This window comes from Choloepus didactylus, chromosome 5 (genome assembly GCF_015220235.1).
Source record: "Choloepus didactylus isolate mChoDid1 chromosome 5, mChoDid1.pri, whole genome shotgun sequence".
NCBI classification, from domain to species: domain Eukaryota; kingdom Metazoa; phylum Chordata; class Mammalia; order Pilosa; family Megalonychidae; genus Choloepus; species Choloepus didactylus.
In genome coordinates this window covers 25,779,325-25,801,315 of record NC_051311.1, presented here as the reverse complement: position 1 = coordinate 25,801,315, position 21,991 = coordinate 25,779,325, and the positions used below count along the sequence as shown (strand labels likewise).

Sequence of the window (21,991 nt, the reverse complement as noted above, 5' to 3'; positions counted from 1 at the left end):
AGGGTCCATCAGCTCAAATATTATGGAAGTTTTGTCAAAATTAAGGATTCACTTTTACTTTATGTTAAATTATAGCTCTCTTTTTAGTAGAATTTATAACCTGATTTTCTTTTTCCCTTGATACATCAATAGGCTAATTGGATACCACTTTATTTTCTTGATTTGCATACTTTGTTTTTCTTTTTGTGAATGAATTATTGTTACTACTGTTTTAATCTGTATCTCTCCCCACTAGGCTGATGGATAATCTGCCACTTGGTCTACATTTTGTACACAAGATGATCGCCCTTTGATTTGTGGCAGTAGCAGAAAACACTGCTCTGGAAAAACTGAATTCACTCTTTGGTTCTCACCTTTGCCTGCACATTGCCTGCATGACTGTAATGTGCAGCCAAAGTTAAGAACCAGTGAATTAGAAATTTCTGGTGGGCCTACAATTGCCTACGAAGAAAACTTTGTCTATCTTGACTACAATTTCAGGGCCATACCATTCTTATCTCTTAAACTTTTTCACTGAGAAGCAAAATGTCTAGATCTTGGAATGTAAGCATTCTATTGTCCTTTGTGTTGATCAGGTATCTTAGAAAGGAAGAGGGGAAGTAGAGAATAATTAAAAGTTATTGATCATCTTTAATGTGCCATGCATTGTGTTGTAATTTGTAATAATCACACCGGACTTAAGTTGCAGTAAAATGGTAAAAATGCTTTCTAAGCAAATAATGCTACTTAAGAGAAAACTAAGGGCAAACATTATAAAAATGGCATACAAACTATTTGTATGCTAATTAAAATAATTCCAAAGAATTTTTTCTACTTATTAGCATATTTTTGGTTAGTAAATATACTTGATGTTCCTCTAATTCCACTGGCCTTTCCTCTAATTAGCCTAAATTGGTGGGGCTTTACTCCACCTTAGACATCTTAATTCCATAAATACAGGAAGAAGATTTTAATGAGGGCCCTTTAATCAAATGAACATAAAGGCAAATTATTGAAAAGGTGGGAGACTTCAACTTTCTAATCAGCTGTTGTAAATCTGATTCTATGGAAAAGCCAGCATCTGATCATTTCTTCCCTTGCTTTGTTGAAGAGCTCTCAAAAAGCTGAAATTCCTTTGAATCACAAAGAAAAACATGGCTGATGAAATGAAGTGATAGAATCCTTGGGAAGAAATGACAACTTCTCTCAGAATTTGTGGTAGCAATGTAAGTGAATTCCTTTATATATTGACAACTTCATGCATCAGTGTACATACATTATGGAGAAAATGTTAGAAAAAGAATAACACACCAAATAATTCTACTTTGAATGCCAATTCAATACAAGTCAACAGTATGATGTGTTTGGGGGAGGAAACTGATATTATCTTAAATGTTATTAATTGTGTATTGCTCAAAACAATGACTACAATGACTTTACTACGTTCTTCTTAGGTAAGATCACATGTGAGCTATTGTGTTTAGGTCTTGGCAGTATATTTTAAGAGAGACTTGGACACAGGACATACAACAGCAGGTTGAGATGGGGGTAAAAATTCTGTCAACTATGTTTTAGGGGGGAAATTGAAGGAAATTGGATGTTTTCTTAATTGGATAGGATTTAGGGCAAACATGACAGGTATCTTCAAATATTGGGAAGGAAATTAAGAAAAAAATTCATTTTACTAGGTATGGCAGTAAAACTTCCATTTGTTCTTCCTATATTTATCTTTTTTCTTGGTCTTCCCTGCCAACCAACCCCATTTCAGGTAGGTATTCAAGCTTTCAATTTGTTTGAATAGGGTATTTGCAGGGAAGATTGATGATAAGGGCTCTTCCTGACCTTAAGGAAAGCTTGAAAGAAACCAAATGAATGGTTTCCAGTAGTAGGGGAGAGAGAGAAGTAATACTTTTAAGGTTTAGGAGAGAAAGACTTATCTTGGAAGACTGCAAAGGGAATAGAAGGGTGGCTTGCCCCCAAATTAGAACCAACCTGATTCCCACTCTATAAAAGTACCCCAGGAAGGCGGGAAGATCTCAGGGGAGGCTGAATGGTTTGTCTGTGGGCTGCGCCCTCCCTAAAACAGCCCCAAAACTGGACATGGAAATTAAGCAAACATGGGCATTTTTTTGTGGTACTATAAGGATGTCCTTGAATATTTGGCACTTCATAAATCCCTGAAAACTTTTTATGTTCACAGGGTTTGGGGGTAAAGGCTAGGAACTTGATGATGGGTTGTCACAAGGAGGCACTGATATGTGTGTAAGTTGATCTTTAAAAATGAAGAGTTACACATTCTTGCACATCTGTATTTATGGATTAATAGCTATACATTTGTATAGCTCAGTGGTGTTTTAAAGAAAATTCTCATGATGGGTGCTACCAATTAGATTAAATGATTTCTACCATCTCTTCCAAATATGAGGTTCTGTGATTCTATGAATCATTGGAAACCCTCGCTCAAAAGTGGGAGTAGGATTGAGATTCTAAATAGTTTGTAAATATTTACCCAGCAGTCTTTTCAAAGCAATCATCAGGACTTCTGTGTATCATAGCACTTTGCATTGAAGGAAAAATGAAGTGTTTATTTTACTCTGGCTCCTAGAATGGCTGACTGAACTCATTTTCAAAGCTGTGTCAGCTTTGGTTGTTCTGAAAGAAAAGGATGTTTTTTCCCCCACTTGGGGTCTAAGAACTATGTTTTACTTTCTTTTTCTTCATGATAATTATAAGAGAGGACTGAGCATCAAGAGACAAGAAATTTGAAGTAAATACTGTAAGTAGAACTGGAAGAATTGGGGGAAATAGAAATGAAAAAAATAGATTGAGAAGAGTGGAAACCTTGCAAATATCATTTCCAAACCAAGCTAAAAGTTTTATTACAGGATATGGTAGTGCTCCAAGTGTTTCATTTGGCTTGATTATCTTCCTGTGATTGCTCTGCTATGTGTCAGGTGAAATTTTCTTTATTTGCAAAAACCAATTAAAATGGTATTAACAAACACACATATATACTAAGCTGCCCAGGCAGTGTTTCATGCCCAGTTCCTTTGGCAATTATTCAAGCCCAGTAATGGTTTTAGAAAAGGGTTATTACAAAATTTTGGAGAAGCAACTTGTTCTTTAATTTTAATTACTTTCATTTTATTGAAAATTTCAAGGGTTCTCTTTGTTTCACATATCAAAATGTGGAAAATAACTTCTCCTTTTACTTGTTGGCATGTTTATAAAATTATGTTGTCACTATAAACAAGTGAATTATTAGAAAGTACAATATAATGTCATAGATACTAAACATAGGGAAGGTAAGATGTAAAGGATGAAGAAAGTACACTGGATTATTGCTCTTTAATTATGTAGAATGTGTCAACTATATTATAACTATTTATATAACTTGGGGATAGTAAGAAGTAGAAGTGACCAAAATTATTTTGTCCTATCAGTGCACAAATAATTTCTTCTCAATAGGTAAGGATTTTGGACTTTTTTCTATGTTGATCTATGTTCTGAATGCACTTGAACACTGAGAAAATATTTTGCAAGATCTGTTTTAGGCCTTTGCAAAGTTATTTCTATGGGAAAAACTCCTCTGCTTATATCACTTATAAAATCTGTATAAAATATTAAGAACAACTGTTTGAAAACATCATAGAGCAAACATAAGCAGACAGAAACTGGGAGGACATAATCTTTGAAAGAATGGATGCAAACTAGGTGGCTTTTATCTGGCTTTTTTCCCAAGTTCACTCAGGGCATGTAAAATAAAATTTATACAAAAAGCAGCAATTTTACTGGGATGAAGAGACAGAATTCAAAGTTTGAGGCTATCAGAATGGCTGGAAATTGAAAGGAAAATCCCATAAAGGAGGGATCCACAGATCCTAAATCTGTGTAAAAAAAAATCTCACATTCTTGGCTGACTCATAAAACTGCACAGGTGCAGGGTGAAACCCTAAAGAACCAAGCAGAAATCAGCAGCTAGAAAGCTAAAAAGCTAAGCAACTTTTTCAGCAGTTGCCCAGTGCTGAAAAGACAGTTTTGAGTTCAAGTTCCATCAACTTGAAAGGGCTTGGTAAACACCTGTGGCATTCCACCGAACTAAGGACAACATTTCAGGACTAAGGGCTACACACTAGGGCTAGGAACAAAACAAAACTGACTTCTCCTATCAAAGATTAAAACCAACTATCTCTGAGATCAAGATATTCTGCGAAAAATTTAATTGCCTGCCAGAAAAACAGATAAATGTCAATACTTTTTAAAGGATACGGATTCTCTACAATGTATCATCCATAACATCAAGTATATAATAAAAAATCACTAAATATACAGAAGAGCAGGAAATGTGAGACATAATCAAGAGAAGCATCAGTCAAAACAAGCAGATTAACAGATGATTCAGATATTGGAATTAAAAGATGAAGTCTTTAAAACAGTTAGTATAAATATTAAAAAAAACCTAAAGATGGACAAAATGGGTGAGCAGGTGAGAATTCTCAGTAGAGAAGTGGAAACTATTTTTAAAAGGACAGTATGAAAATTCTTGAAGTGAAAAAAAAGAACAAACCACATCTAAAATGAAAAATTCAATGGATGAACTCAGCAGCATAACGGATACAGGAGAGAAAGGATCAGCTAATTTGAAGACAGTTCAATAGAGAATACAAAATTGAAACACAGAAAATAAAAAATATAGGAGCATCCACAATGTGTGAAAAAATAAAATGTTTGCAAATCCATGTTAGTATAGTCCCAGAAAGAGAGACAAGTGATAGGACAGAAGAAATATTTGAAGAGATTAGGCAAAATTTTACAAAAGATTTTACAAAATTGATGGAAGACATAAAGTCACAGATCCAAGAAATTAAATGAACACATTTAGGAAAAACACACAGAAAAGACACTCTGAGACATATCAGAGTCAGATAACTGAAAACCAGTAAATCTTAAAGGTACATTCAGTGGAACAATAAGAATGATAAACGATTTCTCATTGGAAACCAGGAAAGCCAGAAGAAAATGTAATGGCATCTTTAAAGTACTAAAAGTACTTGAAAAGCCCTGGCAGCCTAAAATGTTATACCAAGTGAAAATAGCCCCCAAAAATGAGGGATAAGAAAGTGATTTTCAGAAAAACAAAATAGCTGAGAGAATTTGGCACCAACACACTTGTACTAAAAGAAATGCTAAAGGGAGATGATCCCAGATGGAAATCTAATTCTGCAAGAAGAAATAAAGAGCACCAGAAATTAAATATATAGGTGAACATATAGAAATGAAAAGTAGAGTATGGGTTAAGAGAAATGGGGGAAGGGGCAATGGGGAGTTAAGAAATGAGTGTAGGGTTGCTGTCTGAGGTGAAGGGAAATTTCTAGTAATGGATGGTGGGAAAGAGCATTACAACATTCTAAAGGTGACTAATCCCACTAATGGAATGCTAGAGAGGGGGTGGAATGGGAAGATTTAGGCTGCATGTATGTTTCCACAATTGAAAAAAAAAAAAAAAAAAGTCTAAATAGATGACAATTGAATGCCAAGGATGAACCTGGAAGGGAGTGGAGGATGGAGGACAGGAGGCTCAAAGGGACACAGTTGAGACATAAGGAAAAGGAAATATAGAAAGTAAGCTTTCTATCATTGTTGAATCTCTTGTACTTCTTAGCTGTGCTTAATGGGATTGCATAAAAGAATGTTCTTGTTCATGGGAAGTGTATATGTGAATTATAGTGTATGTTCAAGGATGTGTGCAGCTAGCTCTCATATGTTCAGAAGACAGAGCAATAGATGGTGGATGATAGACAGGGAGGGAGGGAGGGAAAAAAATAGCGATGTGACAGCATGTTAAAGTTGGTGGGTTGGGCTATCCGGGGAGAGGGGTCAGGATATGATGGAGTTCTGTGTATGGGGTTAGTATCGTTTTTGCAACTGTTCCTATAACTTTGAATTTATTTCAGAATTAAAAACTATATATAGGTGAACATGAAAGATGGGTTTTCATGATTTCCTTAAAGTGTATTGACTGTTAAAAGCAACAATAATAATGTATTGTGGGGTTTATGACTTAATATACGACAACAATAACACAATGTGCTAGGGTAGCAAATGGAAAGTATACTGTCATAAGTTTCTTACATTGAATGTGAAGTGTTTTCATTAAATCACTCGTTTGAGATGGACTGTGATACTCTCTGCCTCACACTCCGTGGCTGCGCGCCAGACCCTGGCGCGGCGGCGGGATGCGGTGGCAGGTGGCCCTGGAGCCGCCAACCTCGGTCTAGTTATTCCCAATCATCCCCGATGCGTTTACACAGCCCGGCGTGGGCCCAGCCCTCACCCAGGCAGCCCCCTTGCTCCCCTGGAGGTTCGTCTGGTCCTTCCGAGACTGAGGCGCCAACTACCACAAGACTTGCAAGCACACGGCAGGGGAGAGACACTTTGTGACTATGGAGGGTGTGGTGAAGCTTTAGGGTCTACCATCTGAGCCGCCACATCCTGATCCACACTGGAGAGAAGCCGTTTGTTTGTGAACTAGTAGCTGTGATCAAAAATTCGACACAAAATCCAACTAGGATCCTGTTTTGAGGGCAAAATGAAAATCAGCAAAAACCCACATATGCGATTTTGAAGGTTGTTAGAAGACCTTGAAGAAACATGAGCAGCTGAAAATCCACCAGTGTCAGCATACCAATGAGCCACTATGTAAGAGCAATCAGGAAAGATGTGGAAAACCCTTTGGTTCAACCCAGCAGGTTGAAGCCACATGAGAAGGATGAAACAAAACTGGTAGACTCAAGAAAGCTAGGTTGTGGACACTGAAACTATTGAGACCCCATGTTGGTTGTTTGCCAAGACAGAGGACCAGATAACACTTCTGCAGAGGAATCAAAGAGGGATGATCCTTTGTGGCAAAAACATGGATGGAGCTTCTGAAACATGGGAGAGAAACCCATAAAAAGGAAACAACTTGTGAAACATGCCAAAAAACATTCAAACACAAGGATTATCTGAAGCAACATATGAAGACTCATGCCCTAGAAAGGGATGTGTGTCACTGTCCCAGGGAAGGCTGTGGGAGAACCTACACACTGTGTTCAATCTCCAGAGCCACATTTTCTCTTTTCATGAGGAAAAGTGCCCATTTATGTGTGAATATGCTGGCTGAGTAAAAGGTTGGCAATGAAACAAAGTCTCACTAGGCATGCTATTGTACATGATCATGACAAGAAGAAAATGAAGATCAAAGTAAAAGCATCTTATGAAAAATGGAGTTTGGCTTCTCATCTCAGTGGATATATCCCTCCTAAAAAGAAACCAGAACAAGGCTTATCCTTGCCAAAAAAATGGAAAGTCACTGAACTATACTGAAAAAAAACATTGTAATACTTACCCTCAGCTCAATATCAGGTTGCTTTGTTTAGAGGACTACAGAGCAATGGGCTTAGTTATTTTCTCTCAGAATCATCTTTTTCTTTATTAATATAACAGATGTAGAACAAAAAAAAAGAGATAAACTGTGATAAATTAATGATACTATTGTAACCACTAAAATTACCATTAAAAAATACTTAATTCAAAAATTACTTAATTCAAAAAAAGATAGGAAGCAAATATACGGGGCAAATAGAAAACAAATAGCAAAATGGTGGATGTGAACCCAACCATATAAATAATAACATTAAATATAAATAGTCTGAATACTCTAGATGAAAGAAAGGATTGTCAGACTGTGAAATAACCAAAATACTTGCAAATCAAATCCAGTAGCACATTAAAAGAATTATACACCATGACCAAGTGGGTTTTATTCCAGGTATGCAAGGGTGGTTCAACATGAGAAAATCAATTAATATAATACATCACATCAACAAATTGAAAGGGAAAAACCACATGATCATCTCAATTAATGCATTTGAATAGGCATTTGACAAAATCCTTTCTTGATAGAAACACTTCAAAAGGCAGGAATCAAAGGAAACTTCCTCAAAATGGTAAAGTGCATATATGAAAACCCAGAGCTAACATTGTACTCAATGGTGAAAGACTGAAAGCTTTCCCTCTTAGATCAGGAACAAGACAAGGATGACCACTGTCACCACTGTTATTCAACAGTGTGCTAGAAATTCTAGCTTGAGCAATTAAGCAAGAAATAGAAATAAATGGCATTCAGATTGGAAAGGAAGAAGTAAAAGTTTCACAGTTTGAAGATGATACGATCTTTTATTTAGAAAATCCCCAAAAAACTATGACAAAGCTACTTGAGCAAATAAATGAGTTCAGCAAAGTGGCTGGGTACAAGATCAACACACAAAAACCAGTAAGATTTCTGTGTACTAGTAATAAGCTATCCAAGGAGGTAATCAAGAAAATTCCATTTACAATAGCAAATAAAGAATTAAATATCTTGCAATAAACTTAACTAAGGATGTAAAGGACCTGTACACAGAAAACTATAAAACACTGCTGAAATAAATCAAGGAAGACCTAAATAAATAGAAAGACATCATGTATTCATGGATTGGAAGGCTAAATGTCATTAAGATATCATTTCTACCCAAATCTATCTACAGATTCAATGGAATATCAATCAAAATTCCAACAGCCTACTTTGCAGAAATGGAAAATCTAATGATCAAATTTACTTGGAAGGTAAGGGGCCTAGAAGAGCCAAAAAACATCTTGAAAAAGAAGAATGAAGAGGGAGGGATCATGCTTCTGGACTTTAAAGCATATTGTAAGGCCACAGTGGTCAAAATAGCATGGTACTGGCGTAAAGATAGACATATTGATCAATGGAATCTAACTGAGAGTACAGAAATAGACCCTCAGATCTACAGTCACTTGATTTTGTTTAATGCATTTTTATTGAGATATATTCACAAACCATCCAAAAGTATACAATCACTGGTTCACAATATCATCATATAGTTGTGCATACAACCCCATGACCAATTTTAGAACATTTTCATTCCTCCAGAAAAGATATGGTTAACTGATTTTTGACAAGACACCCAAATCCATTCAACTGGGACAGAATAGTCTCTTCAATAAATGGTGTTGGGAAAACTGGATATCCATATCCAAAGAATAAAAAAGAACCCCTATCTCCTACTCTATACAAAAATTAATTCAAAATGGATCAAAGGCCTACATATAAGAGCCAGTACCATAAAATTCCTGGAAGAAAATATAGAGAAACATCTTCAAGATCTAGTGATAGGAAGTAGTTTCCTAGACTTTATATTCAAAGCACAAGCAACAGAAGAAAAAAAATAGATAAGTGGGACCTCCTCAAAATTGAACACTTCAGTGCTTCAAAGGACTTCATCAACAGGGTGAAAAGACAGCAGATTCAATGGGAGAAAATATTTGGAAACCACACATCTGGTAAGGGTTTGATATACAGAATATATAAAGAAATCCTACAACTCAGCAATAAAAAGACAAATAGCCTTATGAAAAACTGGGCAAAAGACATGAATAGACATTTTTCCAAAGAGGAAGTATTGAAAGACTAAAGAGCACATGAAAAGATGCTCAACTTCACTAGCTATTAGGGAAATGCAAATCAAAACCACAATGAGATATCATCTCACACCTACTAGAATGACCACTATTAAACAAACAGAAAATCACAAATGTTGGAAAGGATGTGAAGAAATTGGAACACTCATTCACTGTGGAAGATGGTTTGACAGTTCCTCAGGAAGCTAAATATAGAGCTGCCTTATGACCCAGCAATTCCACTATTCAGGATATTCCCAGATCTGAAAGCAGGGACTCTTGCCCACTGATGTTCATAGTGGCATTATTCACAATTGCCCAAAGATGGAAACAACCCAAGTGTCCATCAACAGAAGAAAGGATAAACAAAATGTGGTATATACATACGTGATGGTTTGGATGTATTATGTCCCCCAAAACACCGTGTCCTTCAATGCAACCTTGTGGGGGCAGATGTATTAGTATTGATTAGGTTGGAATTTTTGATTAGGAAGTTTCCATGGAGATGTGACTCACTCAACTGTAGGTGATAATTCCGATTATATTATTGCCATGGAGATGTGGCCCCACCCATTCAGCATGGGTCTTGATTAGCTTACTGGAGTCCTGTAAGAGCTCAGACAGAAGGAGCTCAGTGCTGCAGCTGAGAGAGACATTTTGGAGATGGCCATTGAAAGTAGACTTTTGCTAGTCTGGAGTTTGCTGGGAGAAACTAAGAGAACATCCCCAGATGCCTAGATAGACACATCCTGGGAGAAAGCCATTTTGAAACCAGAACCCTGGAGCAGGTGCCAGCCATGTGCCTGTGCCTTCCCAGCTGACAGAGGTTTTCCGGACACCATCAGTGTTTTTCAGTGAAGGTACCCTATTGTTGATGCCTTAATTTGGACATTTCAATGGCCTTCAGACTGTAAATTTGTAACCAAATAAACCCCTTTATAAAAGCCAATCCATTTCTGGTATTTTGTATAATGGCAGCATTAGCAAACCAGAACAACATAGGAAGGAATATTTTTTAGCAGTGAGAAGGAATGAAGTTCTGAAGCATGCGACAACATAGATGAACCCTGAGGACATTATGTTGAGTGAAATAAGCCAGACCAAAAGACAAATGTGTGATCTCACTAATAGGGTCAAATTGTAATATGTAAACTCAAAAGACATAAAATCTAGAATCAAGGTTACCAGAGGATAGAATGAAGCTAGAAAATGGGGAGATGTTGCTTAATATGTGCAGAATGTTTGACTAGGTTGAATTTAAACATTTTGAAACAGAGGTGATAGTAGCACATATTGTGAGTGTAATTAATAGTGCTGAATTGTGAGTGAATGTGGTTGAAAGGGATGGTTTAGAGTAATGTATGTTAACAGAAGGAAAGCCAGAGGTGAAAACATGGAAATATATGACACAGTGAATCTTCTAGTGGATGACAACTTGATTAACAGTACAAATATTAAAAAGGTCTCTATGAACTAGAACAAATGTATGATACTATTACAAAGAGTTAAAAACAGAGGGGTAATTGGAAGAAAATGCACCTATTGCAAATTATGAACCATAATTAACAGTAATATTTTAATATTCTCTCATCAACAGTAACAAATGTATCACATCAATACTAGGGGTCAACAATGGGGATGGGGGTAAGCGGCATGGGATATTTGGGGTTTTATTTTATATGATTATTATTATTACTATTATTATTATTATTGGAGTAATGAAAATGTTCTAAAATTGATTGTGGTGATGATTGCACAACTATGTGATGATACTGGGAGCCATTGATGGTATACTTTGGGTGGATTGTATGGTATGTGAATATACTTCAATAAAACTGTAATAGAGAAAAGAAAATATAGGACAAATAGAAAACAAATAACAGAGTAATATTAAATATAAATAGTCTTAGTACTCTAAATAAAAGAGGATTGTCAGACTGTGAGAAAACCAGATCCAAGCAAGTGCTGTTTATAGTGACATATTTTAAATAAAAAGGTAGAATGAAAGTACAAGGACAGAAAAAGGTATACCATAACAAATTCTAATCTTGAAAAAGTTGCTGTGGTTATATTAACATCAGAAAATGTTATAACATTTTATAAACTTATATGGAAACACATGGACATGCACAGAGAATAAATAGGGGAGAGGAAGGAAAGTGCAAATTACTTTTTCTCTATGTATTAGCACCTGGATAATAGAAGCAGTTAGCACTTTTAGTCAAAGAAAACTTTTTAATGGTTGGTGAAGTAAACCACACATTTGGGTTTGGACTTAAGTGTCAAAATATACAACATGGACCTTAAAAACCATAAAAGGAAATGGGCCTTAAAAACTATAAAAGGAAATGTTCTGGGAAAAGCAATGATTTTCAAAAGGAAATTTTGATACCTATCTTTATTATATATTTTTGCAATATTACACCCCAATAAAGAATTTCTTGTAATTAAGAGTAATTGAATATAATTTGGTTTGAAAACATTTGGAGCACTTGTTGCTCTCCTTTAAGATAACTGGGGTGATATTTCAGGGCATTTCAAATCCAGAGATGGGCAAGTGCTTGCACTGCTTACATGCTAAATCAGGTATGGAAATACTAAGATTATTTAATTCTATGGAAAAGTATGTTACCCCATCCTTGATTTTTTTTGCAAATGGAAGGATTAAAAAATTCAAAAATTTATCAGAAATTTAAGAAATAGAGACACATCAAACAATTATAATGTATAGACCCTGTATCCTGATTTAAAAAACAAATTGTATATATATATATATGACATATATATGTATATATATATGTGAAAATCAGAGAAATATAAACACTGACAGGATATTTGATAATATTATGGAATTGTTTATTTTTAGATGTGATAAAGATATCTTTTTATTTTAAAGAATACCTATCTTTTAAAGTTGAATAATGAAATATTTATGGATGAAATATTTTCCTGGAATTTTCTTGAAAATAATCTAGGGGCTGGGAATGAGATTTGTCTTATTTTCCAGGGCTTCTGTAACAAAGAACCACAGACTAGCTGGCTTAAACAATAGAAATTTATTATCTCTAGCCTAGAAGTCTGAAATTAGGGAGTCAGCAGGGCCATACCTCCTCCTGAGGGGAAAAAATCTGCTCCCTGCCTTTCAGCTGCCTTCTGGGGGTGGGTGGCAATCCCTGGCACTTCTTGGTTTGTGGCGGCATAATTTAATCTCTGCCTCCACCACAAGGCCATCTCTCTCTCTCTCCCCATTCCTCTCTCTCTCTCTCTCTCTCTGTGTGTGTGTGTGTGTGTGTCCAAATTTCCTCTCCTTATAAGGACACAAGTCATATTGTATTAGGGCCCACTTGAATCCAGCTTGGCCTCATCCTAACTAATAACATCTTTAAAGATCTTATTTACAAATAAGTTCACATTCTCACATTCACAGGACTGGGTGTGAAGATTTGAACATGTGGTTTGGGGGAATACAATTCAATCTACAACAGGGGTGATAGAAGAAACAGGATTGGCCATCTTGATAATTTTGAAATTGGGTGATTTGAAAATGTAGCTTACTTTTCTATTCTGTTTTAACTGAAATTTTTCTTTTTGAAATTTCTCTAATGAAAAGTTTAAAAATTAAATATAGTAACTTTTACTATTAGATGCAAAATAGAGTAGGCAGGGGTCCTTTGTTAATAATAGTGTATCCGAATATAAGACTCATTGGTGTCCCAGAAGGGGAAGAAAAGGGTAAAGGTCTAGGAAGAGTATTCAAAGAAATTGTTGGGGAAAACTTCCCAAATCTTCTAAACAACATAAATACACAAATCATAAATGCTCAGCGAACTCCAAATAGAATAAATCCAAATAAACCCACTCCAAGACATATACTGATCACACTGTCAAACACAGAAGAGAAGGAGCAAGTTCTGAAAGCAGCAAAAGAAAAGCAATTCACCACATACAAAGGAAACAGCACAAGACTAAGTAGTGACTACTCAGCAGCCACCATGGAGGCAAGAAGGCAGTGGCACGATATATTTAAAATTCTGAGTGAGAAAAATTTCCAGCCAAGAATACTTTATCCAGCAAAGCTCTCCTTCAAATTTGAGGGAGAGCTTAAATTTTTCACAGACAAACAAATGCTGAGAGAATTTGCTAACAAGAGACCTGCCCTACTGGAGATACTAAAGGGAGCCCTACAGACAGAGAAACAAAGAAAGGACAGAGAGACTTGGAGAAAGGTTCAGTACTAAAGAGATTCGGTATGGGTACAAAAAAGGATATTAATAGACAGAGGGGAAAAATATGACAAACATAAACCAAAGGATAAGATGGCTGATTCAAGAAATGCCTTCACGGTTATAACATTGAATGTAAATGGATTAAACTCCCCAATTAAAAGATATAGATTCGCAGAATGGATCAAAAAAAATGAACCATCAATATGTTGCATACAAGAGACTCATCTTAGACACAGGGACACAAAGAAACTGAAAGTGAAAGGATGGAAAAAAATATTTCATGCAAGCTACAGCCAAAAGAAAGCAGGTATAGCAATATTAATCTCAGATAAAATAGACTTCAAATGCAGGGATGTTTTGAGAGACAAAGAAGGCCACTACATACTAATAAAAGGGGCAATTCAGCAAGAAGAAATAACTATCGTAAATGTCTATGCACCCAATCAAGGTGCCACAAAATACATGAGAGAAACACTGGCAAAACTAAAGGAAGCAATTGATGTTTCCACAATAATTGTAGGAGACTTCAACACATCACTCTCTCCTATAGATAGATCAACCAGACAGAAGACCAATAAGGAAATTGAAAACCTAAACAATCTGATAAATGAATTAGATTTAACAGACATATACAGGACATTACATCCCAAATCACCAGGATACACATACTTTTCTAGTGCTCACGGAACTTTCTCCAGAATAGATCATATGCTGGGACATAAAACAAGCCTCAATAAATTTAAAAAGATTGAAATTATTCAAAGCACATTCTCTGACCACAATAGAATACAATTAGAAGTCAATAACCATCAGAGACTTAGAAAATTCACAAAGACCTGGAGGTTAAACAACACACTCCTAAACAATCAGTGGGTTAAAGAAGAAATAGCAAGAGAAATTGCTAAATATGTAGAGATGAATGAAAATGAGAACACAACATACCAAAACCTATGGGATGCAGCAAAAGCAGTGCTAAGGGGGAAATTTATAGCACTAAATGCATATATTAAAAAGGAAGAAAGAGCCAAAATCAAAGAACTAATGGATCAACTGAAGAAGCTAGAAAATGAACAGCAAACCAATCCTAAACTAGAAAATGAACAGCAAACCAATCCTAAACCAAGTAGAAGAAAAGAAATAACAAGGATTAGAGCAGAAATAAATGACACAGAGAACAAAAAAACAATAGAGAGGATAAATATCACCAAAAGTTGGTTCTTTGAGAAGATCAACAAGATTGACAAGCCCCTAGCTAGACTGACAAAATCAAAAAGAGAGAAGACCCATATAAACAAAATAATGAATGAAAAAGGTGACATAACTGCAGATCCTGAAGAAATTAAAAAAATTATAAGAGGATACTATGAACAACTATATGGCAACAAACTGGATAATGTAGAAGAAATGGACAATTTCCTGGAAACATATGAACAACCTAGACTGACCAGAGAAGAAATAGAAGACCTCAACCAACCCATCACAAGCAAAGAGATCCAATCAGTCATCAAAAATCTTCCCACAAATAAATGCCCAGGGCCAGATGGCTTCACAGGGGAATTCTACCAAACTTTCCAGAAAGAACTGACACCAATCTTACTCAAACTCTTTCAAAACATTGAAGAAAATAGAACACTACCTAACTCATTCTATGAAGCTAACATCAATCTAATACCAAAACCAGGCAAAGATGCTACAAAAAAGGAAAACTACCGGCCAATCTCCCTAATGAATATAGATGCAAAAATCCTCAACAAAATACTTGCAAATCGAATCCAAAGACACATTAAAAAAATCATACACCATGACCAAGTGGGGTTTATTCCAGGCATACAAGGATGGTTCAACATAAGAAAATCAATCAATGTATTACAACACATTAACAAGTCAAAAGGGAAAAATCAATTGATCATCTCAATAGATGCTGAAAAAGCATTTGACAAAATCCAACATCCCTTTTTGATAAAAACACTTCAAAAGGTAGGAATTGAAGGAAACTTCCTCAACATGATAAAGAGCATATATGAAAAACCCACAGCCAGCATAATACTCAATGGTGAGAGACTGAAAGCCTTCCCTCTAAGATCAGGCACAAGACAAGGATGCCCGCTGTCACCACTGTTATTCAACATTGTGCTGGAAGTGCTAGCCAGGGCAATCCGGCAAGACAAAGAAATAAAAAGCATCCAAATTGGAAAAGAAGAGGTAAAACTGTCATTGTTTGCAGATGATATGATCTTATATCTAGAAAACCCTGAGAAATCAATGATACAGCTACTAGAGCTAATAAACAAATTTAGCAAAGTAGCGGGATACAAGATTAATGCACATAAGTCAGTAATGTTTCCATATGCTAGAAATGAACAAACCGAAGAGACACTCAAGAAAAAGATACCATTTTCAATAGCAACTAAAAAAAATTAAGTACCTAGGAATAAACTTAACCAAAGATGTAAAAGACCTATACAAAGAAAACTACACAACTCTACTAAAAGAAATAGAAGGGGACCTTAAAAGATGGAAAAATATTCCATGTTCATGGATAGGAAGACTAAATGTCGTTAAGATGTCAATTCTACCCAAACTGATCTACAGATTCAATGCAATCCCAATCAAAATTCCAACAACCTACTTTGCAGGGTTGGAAAAGCTAGTTATCAAATTTATTTGGAAAGGGAAGATGCCTTGAATTGCTAAAGACACTCTAAAAAAGAAAAACGAAGTGGGAGGACTTACACTCCCTGACTTTGAAGCTTATTATAAAGCCACAGTTGCCAAAACAGCATGGTACTGGCACAAAGATAGACATATAGATCAATGGAATCGAATTGAGAGTTCAGAGATAGACCCTCAGATCTATGGCCGATTGATCTTTAAAAGGCCCCCAAAGTCACTGAACTGAGTCATAATGGTCTTTTCAACAAATGGGGCTGGGAGAGTTGGATATCCATATCCAAAAGAATGAAAGAGGACCCCTACCTCACACCCTACACAAAAATTAACTCAAAATGGACCAAAGATCTCAATATAAAAGAAAGTACCATAAAACTCCTAGAAGATAATGTAGGAAAACATCTTCAAGACCTTGTATTAGGAGGCCACTTCCTAGACTTTACACCCAAAGCACAAGCAACAAAAGAGAAAATAGATAAATGGGAACTCCTCAAGCTTAGAAGTTTCTGCACCTCAAAGGAATTTCTCAAAAAGGGAAAGAGGCAGCCAACTCAATGGGAAAAAATTTTTGGAAACCATGTATCTGACAAAAAACTGATATCTTGCATATATAAAGAAATCCTACAACTCAATGACAATAGTACAGACGGCCCAATTATAAAATGGGCAAAAGATATGAAAAGACAGTTCTCTGAAGAGGAAATACAAATGCCAAGAAACACATGAAAAAATGTTCAGCTTCACTAGCTATTAGAGAGATGCAAATTAAGGCCGCAATGAGATACCATCTAACACCGGTTAGAATGGCTGCCATTAAACAAACAGGAAACTACAAATGCTGGAGGGGATGTGGAGAAATTGGAACTCTTATTCATTGTTGGTGGGACTGTATAATGGTTCAGCCACTCTGGAAGTCAGTCTGGCAGTTCCTTAGAAAACTAGATATAGAGTTACCATTCGATCCAGCGATTGCACTTCTCGGTATATACCCAGAAGATCGGAAAGCAGTGACACGAACAGATATCTGCACGCCAATGTTCATAGCAGCATTATTCACAATTGCCAAGAGATGGAAACAACCCAAATGTCCTTCAACAGATGAGTGGATAAATAAAATGTGGTATATACACACGATGGAATACTACGCGGCAGTAAGAAGGAACGATCTGGTGAAACATATGACAACATGGATGAACCTTGAAGACATAATGCTGAGCGAAATAAGCCAGGCACAAAAAGAGAAATATTATATGCTACCACTAATGTGAACTTTGAAAAATGTAAAACAAATGGTTTATAATGTAGAATGTAGGGGAACTAGCAATAGAGAGCAATTAAGGAAGGGGGAACAATAATCCAAGAAGAACAGATAAGCTATTTAACGTTCTGGGGATGCCCAGGAATGACTATGGTCTGTTAATTTCTGATGGATATAGTAGGAGCAAGTTCACAGAAATGTTGCTATATTAGGTAACTTTCTTGGGGTAAAGTAGGAACATGTTGGAAGTTAAGCAGTTATCTTAGGTTAGTTGTCTTTTTCTTACTCCCTTGTTATGGTCTCTTTGAAATGTTCTTTTATTGTATGTTTGTTTTCTTTTTAACTTTTTTTTCATACAGTTGATTTAAAAAAGAAGGGAAAGTTAAAAAAAAAAAAAAAAGAAAAACAAGGAAAAAAAAAAGATGTAGTGCCCCCTTGAGGAGCCTGTGGAGAATGCAGGGGTATTCGCCTACCCCGCCTCCATGGTTGCTAACATGACCACAGACATAGGGGACTGGTGGTTTGATGGGTTGAGCCCTCTACCACAGGTTTTACCCTTGGGAAGACGGTTGCTGCAAAGGAGAGGCTTGGCCTCCCTATGGTTGTGCCTAAGAGCCTCCTCCCGAATGCCTGTTTGTTGCTCAGATGTGGCCCTCTCTCTCTGGCTAAGCCAACTTGAAAGGTGAAATCACTGCCCTCCCCCCTATGTGGGATCAGACACCCAGGGGAGTGAATCTCCCTGGCAACGTGGAATATGACTCCCGGGGAGGAATGTAGACCTGGCATCGTGGGACGGAGAACATCTTCTTGACCAAAAGGGGGATGTGAAAGGAAATGAAATAAGCTTCAGTGGCAGAGAGATTCCAAAAGGAGCCGAGAGGTCACTCTGGTGGGCACTCTTACGCACACTTTAGACAACCCTTTTTAGGTTCTAAAGAATTGGGGTAGCTGGTGGTGGATACCTGAAACTATCAAACTACAACCCAGAACCCATGAATCTCGAAGACAGTTGTATAAAAATGTAGCTTATGAGGGGTGACAATGGGATTGGGAAAGCCATAAGGACCACACTCCACTTTGTCTAGTTTATGGATGGATGAGTAGAAAAATGGGAGAAGGAAACAAACAGACAAAGGTACCCAGTGTTCTTTTTTACTTCAATTGCTCTTTTTCACTCTAATTATTATTCTTGTTATTTTTGTGTGTGTGCTAATGAAGGTGTCAGGGATTGATTTGGGTGATGAATGTACCACTATGTAATGGTACTGTAAACAATCGAAAGTACGATTTGTTTTGTATGACTGCGTGGTATGTGAATATATCTCAATAAAATGAAGATTAAAAAAAAAAATAATAGTGCAGCAAGACATTATTTCCATGGAATGAAAAATCTTTTCCTTTCCTTATATTTAAGAGTTTTAACTCAGATTTTATAAGTCCATGTAAGATCCTGAGGTCTAGTTCATGAAAATTAATTGTTTTAGTTTTTTGGCTGGTAATGCAAATACCATGTCATGGGTTGGCTTAAACTATGGGAATTTGTTGGCTTAAGGTTTTGAGGCTAGAAAAGAGTCCAAATCAAGGCATCACCTGGTGATGCTTTCTTCTCAAAGACTTGGCATTCTGGGGCTGGCTGTCAGTTATCAGTCCTGGCTTCTCTGTCACATGGCAATGCAGGTGGCAGCCTCTCCTGGCCTCCTCCTTCTCTTCCAGTTTCTCTTGACTTTCAGCTTCTTGTTTCCTGTGGCTTTCTCAATACATCTCTCTTTAATTTCATTCTGCTTCTAAATGACTCCAGTAATAGGATTAAGACCCATTCTGAATGAGGTGGGTCACACCTTAACTGAAGTAACTTCAACAAAAGGTCATACTTACAATGGGTTCACACCCAGGAGTGGATTAAGTGTAAGAACATTTTTTCTGGGATACCTACCTCCAAACTAGCACACCCATTAAAATGCAATTTGAGCTTTGCTGCCTAATATTGTGCCATAACATATTTAAAGTCAGGTGATTTTAGATTTTAGTTAAAAGGGGGAATTATATTATTAGTTTCAATGTCACAAATATTTCCCACTCTCTATTGTCTATCCTTACTCTAATGGAAATAGCTAGAAAATAATGAGTTTTTTTAAGTGACACTTTGAAAAATTGCAAGATTATTGTCATGAAGATTAGGTGAAATCTCATCATATCAATCAGTAAATCACCAACTTGCCACATTTATTTATTTATTTGTTTATTTAATTAGATAAGTTAAGTTGTAGGTTTACAGAAAAATCATGAGAGTACCCATATACCCCTCCTCCAATTTTCTGTTAAAAGTTTGTATTAGTGTTACTTTCATTGTAACCAATGAAACATTATAATAATTATATTATTAACTATAGTCCATAGTTTACATTGCAGTTCATTCTTTGCATTGTATAGTTCTACTCTGTTAAAATCTCTATAACTTAATCATTTTATCCACTTTCAAATATACAATTCAGTGGTGTTGAACACATTCATAATGTTGTGCTACTGTCAACACCATCTATTATCAAAATTTTTCCATCACCCCAAAGAGAAACGCTGTACCAACTAAGCATTAACCCCCCTGTTCTGGTCTGCTAATGCTGCCAGAAAGCAAAACACCAGAAATGGATTGGTTTTTATAAAAGGGGGTTTATTTGTTTACACAGTTACAGTCTTAAGGCCATGAAGTGTCCAAGGTAAGGCATCAACTATCAGGTACCTTCACTGGAGAATGGCCAATGGTGTCTGGAATACCTCTGTTAGCTGGGAAGGCACGTGGCTGGCATCTGCTTCAGAGTTCTGGTTTCAAAATGGCTTTCTCCCAGGACATTCCTTTCTAGGCTGCACTCCTCTTCAAAATGTCACTCTCAGTTGCTCTGAGGTCCTTCTATCTGTGAACTCCTTTATATGACTCTGGTGATCCAATTAACATCCACCCTGAATGGGCAGGGTAACACCTCCATGGAAATTATCCAAACATTTCATTCACAGTTGATTGAGTCACATCTCCATGGAAACAATCAAAGAATTCCAATCTAAACAACACCAATACATCTGCCCCCACATGGCTGCATCAAAGCACATGGTGTTTTGGGGGACATAATACTTTCAAACTGGCACACCCCCCTTCTACCATTCCCTACCCCATCTGTGCCTTGGTAATCTGTATTCTAATTTCTGACTCATAGAATTTGCATACTCTAAGTATTTCATATAAATGTGATCACACAATATTTGTCCTTTTATGTCTGGCTTATTTCACTCAGCATAATGTTTTCAAAGTTCAACCATGTTGTAGCATGTAGCATGGTTAAATTTATCCTAGATATTTGATTCTTTTAGTTGTTGTTGTAACTACATATAGAAACACCACTGATTTCTGTGTGTCTTGCACCCTGCCAATTTGCAGAATTCAATTCATTTATTAGCACTGATAGCTTTGTTGTGGATATTTTAAGATTTTCTCTATATAAGATCACATCATCTGCAAATAGCAAAAGTTTTAGTTCTTCCTTTCCAATTTGGATGCCTTCAATTTCTTTTTTCTTCCCTAATTACTTTCACTAGAACTTTCAGTACCATGTTGAATAATTGTGGTGACAGTGGTCATCCTTGACTTATTAACTGATGGTTTTTCACATATGACCTTTATCATGTTGAGGAAATTTCTTTCTATTCCTAGTATTCTAAGTGTTTTTATCAAGAAATGGTCCTGGATTTTGTTGAATGCTTTTTCCATGTCAATTGAGATGATTGTGTGGTTTATTCCTTCATTCTATTAATGTAATATATCACATTGATTTTCTTATGTTGAATCACCCTTGTATTCCTGGGATATATCCCACTTGATCATTGTATAATTCTTTTAATGTGCTGTTTGATTCAGTTCACTAGCATTTTGTGGGGATTTTTGCATCTATGTTCCCAAGGAATATTAGTTTATAATTTTCTTTTCTTTGAAATCTTTATCTGACTTTAGTATTAGGGTGATGCTGTTCTCAAAGAACGAGTTAGGAAGTGTTTCCTCCTCTTCAATTTTTTGGAAGAATTTGAGCAGGATTCATGTTAATTTTTCTTGGGATGTTTGGTAAAACTCTTCAGTGAGCCTGTCTGGCCCTCAACTTTTCTTTGTTGGGAGGTTTTTTTTTTTTTAATATTCATTTTATTGAGATATATTCACATACCATACAGTCATACAAAACAAAGTGTACATTTGATTGTTCACAGTACCATTACATAGTTGTGCATTCATCACCAAAATCAATCCCTGACACCTTCATTACCACACACACAAAAATAACAAGAATAATCATTAAAGTGAAAAAGAGCAACTAAAGTA

The 21,991-nt window shown here is 36.2% G+C and overlaps 1 pseudogene; it reads left to right on the top strand.

Annotated features, from left to right (window-relative positions):
• Window positions 1-7,283, top strand: part of LOC119535211 — a 39,017-nt pseudogene extending 31,734 nt beyond the window's left edge.
• The last annotated feature ends 14,708 nt before the right edge of the window (window positions 7,284-21,991 follow it).